The sequence below is a fragment of the Onychomys torridus genome, chromosome 6 (genome assembly GCF_903995425.1).
Source record: "Onychomys torridus chromosome 6, mOncTor1.1, whole genome shotgun sequence".
Lineage (NCBI taxonomy): Eukaryota > Metazoa > Chordata > Mammalia > Rodentia > Cricetidae > Onychomys > Onychomys torridus.
The window spans coordinates 1,106,060-1,113,316 of NC_050448.1; the positions used below are offsets into that span (position 1 = coordinate 1,106,060).

Sequence of the window (7,257 nt, forward strand, 5' to 3'; positions counted from 1 at the left end):
CCCATGTCCTCCAGGACCAAGACACCCCTGGGGATTCATTTAAACTTGGTGGATTCAGTACAGGCAGGTCCAGTCCCCTCCTTCCAGGCTGAGCATGTGTCCCTGTGTAAGCCCAAGGTTCCAAACAGCCAGCTCATGCACTAAGGACAGGTCCTGGTCCCACAGCCTGGGTGCCTCCCAAATAGATCAAGCTATTCAGTTGTCTCATTTATCCAGAGGGCCTGATCTAGCTGGGGGCTCCACAGCCTTTGGTTCATAATTCATGTGCTTCCATTCGATTGGCTATTTGTCCCTGGCTGGAGAGATGGCTCAGCCATTAAAGGCTAGGCTCACAACCAAAAAAAAAAAAAAAAAAAAAAAATAGAAAGTGTTCTTTAAAGAAGTTGAAATCCAAATGCCAATGTTCCAAGAGAATAGGTTGGGAAATACAATTCATGATGAGCATAAAATAAAAAATAAACCTTGGATAGACTTCCACCTAGGCCTAGAGCGTCCTTTAAAGTGTTGGGGAGAGGAGGGCGGGCAGGGACCACCCCGAACTGGCTGCTGGCAGTATCATGGCATACCAGAATGCCCCTACCCAAGACTATGAAAGCGATGATGAGTCTTATGAAGTGTTGGATTTAACTGAGTATGCAAGAAGACACCATGGTGGAATCAAGTATGTAGCCACAGTTCGGGACCTATGGTAGAAAAATACTCTGTGGCCACCTAGATTGTAATGGGTGGTGTGACTGGCTGGTGTGCAGGATTTTTATTCCAGAAGGTTGAAAAACTTGCGGCAACTGCAGTAGGTGGTGGCTCTCTTCTCCTACAGGTTACCAGTCACAGTGGCTATGTGCAGATCGACTGGAAGAGAGTTGAAAAAGATGTAAACAAAGCAAAAAGACAGATTAAGGAACGAGCCAACAAAGCAGCACACAAAATCAACAATGTAATTGAAAAAGCAACAGAATTTATCAAACAGAACATTGTGGTATCCAGTGGCTTTGTAGGAGGCTTTTTGCTAGGCCTTGCATCTTAAGGACTCGAAGGCTCTGTCTTAGTGGATCCACCAGAGAGAAGAGAACTAACTGGTGGCAGCAGGGCGATCTCTGAACCGCACATGCCCCAGAATCTCCAGAGTGAGGAACAACCAGCTGGACAATTGCAACAGCTTAGCCTTTTGCCACCTGAAGCTTGACAAGCTAGTATCTGCTGTAAGACCAACTATGTGCTATGTAAACAATAGTATTCTTGAGCAAATCATGGCTTTTTCCAGTTTTTTTAAAATTTACATTTATTTAGAAACTAGCCTATGAATATAATCATTGGATATATGGAGACAGAAAAAAGCTGTTATGTATACTATCCAATGAAATATTACCCTGTTGTATATTAAAAGTTCTTTGTTCTTTACTGTATAATGCCAATGATTAAAAAATATCTTATAGCTTCAACATTATGGGTGACTTTTTAAAAAATGTGTTTTCAGTAAACTAAAGAATTGGATTACCCCTGTGTGAAAGGCTTTAGAAACAATAGAATAATTATGATATTAAACTCTTCTTGATGTGTCAATCTTTTTCCCCCTCCTGTTTCTTACTTTGCTTATGTAGTATCTTTTAATTAAAGGCTTTTGTAAGGAAATGATACATGCCTAAAACATTTTTCCTTCTGTAATGTCTGCAGTTTTTAAAATGTTTCATTGTAAGTTCTAGTTTGAGGGTTTGTTTGATTTGTTTATCCTTGACAGTCTAGACAGAATTAATTTGGGAGTATGTTATTAGTTAGGTTACTGATACATTTTATGAACTTCAAATGCATCTCATTTTTTTATTTCTAAAAATCCTAATTATAATTTTGGCCTCTTTACCAAAAGGTACAGATTGCTTTAAAATGCTTAATGGTATATTATGAATTTATTGTCTGAAGAACTGTGATTTTCTGTTTAGTCATAAAATTATAGTTTAAATATAATTGCTTCCTTGATTGTGTGGCTCTCACACATTGGTAGCATTATGTTGCTTGAATAATAGACCAGTTTACTTGTTTACTTGTTTACTTGTTTATTCTATGCTGGTGTTGGGAAAAACAGCAGAACAGTATAGGTTGGAGTCTTCAGATTGGAAAGATTGCAGCTATTCAGACTATCTCCTTGTGATAGGAAGCACCCACAGTATATTCTTTGTATTGTAAGTGTGTCATTTCATATTCCTAGTATTGGTTACAAGCTGTGGGCTTTTACTGTCTTGAAGTTCTTTAAAATTCAATGTGGGATTGATTTTTAATTTCTTTTATTCTCATTAGTGTCTCATAGAATGCTAAATAAAACTCAGTTTCTTAAAAAAATAAAAATAAATAAACCTTGGAGGTCTCATGAAAAAGTTTGTTATTTATAAAGTTAGATGAACTATTTACATTAAAATTATGAGGCAGCCTCATTTTTCCTCCCTTCTTCCTCACTTTACCACCATCCTTCCACTTCTTTCTTTATTCCTTTCTCTCTTTTTCTATCATATTTTACACACAGGTACACATATGTGCATTCTCCTGTGTTTTGATACCTTCTTGAAAAGCAGATAATTTCCCTACAGTGGCCTATTAATATTGCCTGGCAATGAGCTAAAGGTGTGTGATTCCAATCAGACTCTGCTCTGAGATCTCCAGATTGTCACCTTTTCCATGTGAGTCAAGGAGGGATTTTAATACTTTAAACCATGACCAAACACCAGAGTTTGGAAAAGGAACATAGCGTAAAACAGTTGTTGCAGAAGGAAAAGAAAATAGCAAAACAGTTGAGAGTAGTCTGCGTGTCTGTGCCAAAGGCTGAGTAATGATGAATGGACAAGCCTGTATAAAAGGATCATAAATACAGAACCAAAACCCAAGGAAGTTGAATAGGACACTGTAATTGACTCTTAAGAGAAGAATAAGGAATAGAATCCTAACAGTTAAATCAGAAGACCCATGTGGATGTCTCAAAAGAAGGGCAAGCATTTGTGTAGCGTTTTTTAGTCTGGTCATCACAAGATGCCATCTTGGATTTGCTGTAGTCGTATGGCAACTACTGAGAATAATGAGAGGCAGCACATCTATGGCAATGAAAATGCAGATATTGAACCTCACTAGGGAGGGTCAGCGATTAACCTCTCTCTCTTGTGGCTACATTGATCCTGAGAGATGCTAGAGTATTTAAGAAAGGAAAGTAGGTAGACTTCATAATACGGCTAATATGACATCTCCATGAATGGTGGCATGGGACTGTGTGGTGATGCTGCTTTTTAAGAGTCACCAGTGCCCCCACCCATGATTGTAAGTAAACAGAATAAAATCACTGATCTCACTAGATTAGACTTAGATGAGATCATACATTGGTTTGTCATGGGTACCCATCTGGGATAATTACATGTTCATTTGTGTCTATATTAGGGAAGTTAACACAGCAATATGAAATATGAGTTCTTTCTGAAGACAAGATATTGAGATTTTTATTTTGGTTAGCTTGAAAGACAATAGATAAAGAAAGACTGTGGTTGGAAACAGATGGAACAAGCTAATAGATGATGAAAAGTAGACAAGGCCAATCATCTCCCCTAGAGCATGCCTATTTTTTTCAATCAGGACAACAATCTCCAATGTGGCATAAAGAGAATGATCTTGGTCATAAGAAAATTGAAAATTAAGACTGGTGAAGGGACAGTGTGCAAACAAAATTATAGTGACATTTTATTTGTGCTGAAATGTGATTTTATTTGTATATTAATAAAGTTTCCTTGAGGTCAGAGCAAGCCAGAGCAGAAGCTGGGTGGTAGTGGTGCACACCTTTAATCCCAGCACTTGGGAGGCAGAGCTAGGTGGATCTCTGTGTGTTCAAGGATACAGCCAGCATGGCAGACACACGTCTTTAATCTCAATACCAACCATAGAAGACCTGGAGGTCTGTACAGACAGGCAGTGATGAGGAGGTCATGTGGCTGGGTTTACAACCAATGAGAAGGCAGAACAGAAAGTCTATATAAAAGACAGGACACAGGAAGTTGGTCTTGGGTGGAGAGGAAAGACAGAGCAGCAGTGAAGGGTAAGGTTTTCAGCTCTCAGCTATTGCTCTGACCTCTTGGCTTTTAACTCTTCAATTGGCTCTGTGTTTCTTATTTAACAAGATGGTTACATCTACATAAAGTCCTTCAAATATTTCAGTCACAGAAAAATGACATCTCAGGGAAGTGAAAGAGCTAGAAATTTGATTATAGCTACAGTCTTGCAGATAAAGCATGGGAATGTGATGTGAAGGAAGGTAATCTTTCTTTGAAGCATCACTTGAAAAATAATTGCTTTCAAAGCAAGTTAAGGATTTAACATAAAGAGATACTGAAATGAATTTTCATGTTGTTGAAGTACTTTTTCAATTAGTCTAAATCTGAAACATAAACTCTAGAAAAAAAATGTTCTTTTTTTTTCTTTTTTCTTTTTTTTTTCTTTTTTTTTTGTGTTTTGAATCAGGATGTCTCCATATCACTGGCCATCCTGGAACCCTCTCTGTAAAGTACACTGACTTCAATCTTAGAGATTTACCTGCCCCTACTTCCCAAGTGCTGAGATTAAAGGCATGAGCCACCACTGCTCAGCTGAAAACAAAATTTTAACAAAACATAAAATCTTGTCTTTTAAGATTTAAAATGTTAAAAGATGGCATGTAGTTCTTTAGGGGTACATACTAGCTTGTATATACCCCAGGTTTCTGACAAACAAATGCTATGTGCAAATTATTTTTGAATATCCATCAACATTCTAAAACCAAGAAACTGAGTAGTCAACTTTCTCTTCACCTTTGCCATTCTAAGGTCTTTATCTACACAAATTCTTGCCCTTCTTTTGAGACATCCACATGGGTCTTCTTGTTTTGATGACTAGAAAAGAAAAAAACAGCTTTTAAGTGTATTTTAGGTATTCATGACTCATGTCTTGATTTTCTGAAAGGCTGAATTAGATATAACTTTTAATTCATAATTATTCTTATGAAATTAATATGACTTAAAACTTTAAGGAAATTACATGTACTTTGCCCTCTCAGAGTCAATAGCAATCACACCTTTGGCATATTTATTTCCAGAAATCCCATATGAATTTTTACTTTGGTGTAATATGTAGACTACCACATTATCCCTTATCTTTATTGACTTTAATCTTAAATAATCAGAATTTTCAGGGTAGTGATATCTTCTTAAAGTGATCTCTAATAAACATGTGGCCTCATATCCCATATGTAGAATGTGATCTTTCAATCTTTTCTTCTTAAGTGATATTTGTCCCCAGTTGACACCATGATAATAGTAAAAGAACATCATTGTAAATAAATATGTGTTACCTTATAGAGTTTGCTGTTGGCATTTATCCCTCCATCACAGCTGTGGTGCAATGACTCTGCACATGATATTCAATACTTCTTAGAATATGTAAGATTTTTTTTCTGATGGAATCCTTGGGTCCTCAGGCTCTCTATTCATCGACAGCTAAATTTAAACAGGTTAATTTCACTTTCAAAGCCAGAAACTACCACTGTCCTCTCAGTTCATTTGATATTGAGTATTTTACATTCACATGTGAGATCATGCATGGTTCTGCCTGTGCTGATATATGTTTCTTAATATAATGTTCTCTGGGTACATTCATTAATCTACATTGTCCTGCATTGGTGCATAGATATCTGTCTTGTGATTGAATGACATTCCATCATATCTGTGCCCCAATAGTTTTGTTCATTTGATAGGAATCTAAATTGTTTTCAAAGTGCCTAGAACATAGGGGAGATATCTCCAAGAAAGTCTGATGCACTTCTTTTGTGGGATGCTGGATTATACTGTCATTCTATATTTACTCCCTTTGGGATTTTGAAACATTTACTTTTATTGTTCTATTATTAAATAAAACTTGAGAGTCAGATATGTGGGTAAAAATATGATTGATTAGACAAGCAGGAGAGAAGTGACCAGTGACCTCCTCTTTCTCCCTCTTTCCTTCCTCAAACCAAAGGGCCCATGAATCTTTCTCAGTCCCTCCCTACTACTTCCTGTGTGTTTCTATATGTATCCTGGGTTCTCCAAAACCTCTATGGCTAATTCTGGTCAACTAGTTACTAATTCTTCCCCCTGATTCAAAATTAAATTTTATTAACAATCTCAGAGTGTCAGTGTAAATAAATATCTTGCAACATTTCCCCTTTTTCTGTATATATAAACATGAAAGGTTTTAACTTTAACAAGGTGTAATATATATATTATACAATAAGAATGATGATCAAGTAAGAATTACATTTACATTGTCCAATCCATTTGTATTTGGCCAATTCAAAGAAAACACTTAATGACCTATCCTATCTTGGTGAGTCCAAATAATTTTACCTAATTCACTTTCAATCATAATTTGTATTACCAACCTAAAAACATCTTTTTATATCTTAAAACATTTTCTTAAGATAAACAACTTAAGCTTTTATGTCTTTCAACCTTATACACTTGATATCTCTTTTTGTGAGTTTCTTTTCTGAATTTAGTAATAGGAAAACTGTGACTATAACTAAGTAGGCCTCAGTCACATCAGAGACCCAAGAAGGGTATACTATTACCTGAAAAAATGGGAAGTGCAGAGCAAAAAACCTCCAAAACTATAGAAATGACAGAGACATATGACTGCCTGGAAAGCCAACCAAAATTCCTCTGCAACTTTGGGGCATCTATTTTTGGCCTACAGGCCTAGAATATCTGACAAACTTTTCTGTGAAGTAGGAATTTTGAAGGACTGTTCTACTTACTCTTAGCAAACTTCAGCAGCTACTTTCTTTAGTGTCCTGTTTGTCAAATTTTGACAGCATATTGTCAGCAGTTGAGGCAAAGGCAATTTCTTGCCCAGTGGCTAAGTTTGCCACAATGAAAGCAAACTCTATATGGAAGGTTTTCAATGTACATCATCCTTTTTTGATGTAAATTGATGCTGCCAGGAGCAGACATGTCTCACTGTCATGAAAACCCTTATGCTATTAAAACATCTGAAATACAATATTCTGCAGGTCTCTGAAGTGTTTGAAGAACATCTGTCTAACTTAAATATATCTCTGACCTTGAAAACATACTTAAGATGGCCAAAAATTTTCATTGTTGTATATGACTAACTACAAATCTGCATTTCTTAATTATCCTAAATAATTTGTAATAATAATTTTCAAGGACTAGAATTTTATATTACATTATTAAATGAGCTGTATATGTACAATGCCTTAAA

General features: G+C 36.2%; 1 pseudogene; it reads left to right on the forward strand.

The window, feature by feature from the left end:
- The first annotated feature begins 557 nt into the window (after positions 1–557).
- On the forward strand, positions 558–1,084 carry LOC118586330 (annotated as a pseudogene).
- The last annotated feature ends 6,173 nt before the right edge of the window (positions 1,085–7,257 follow it).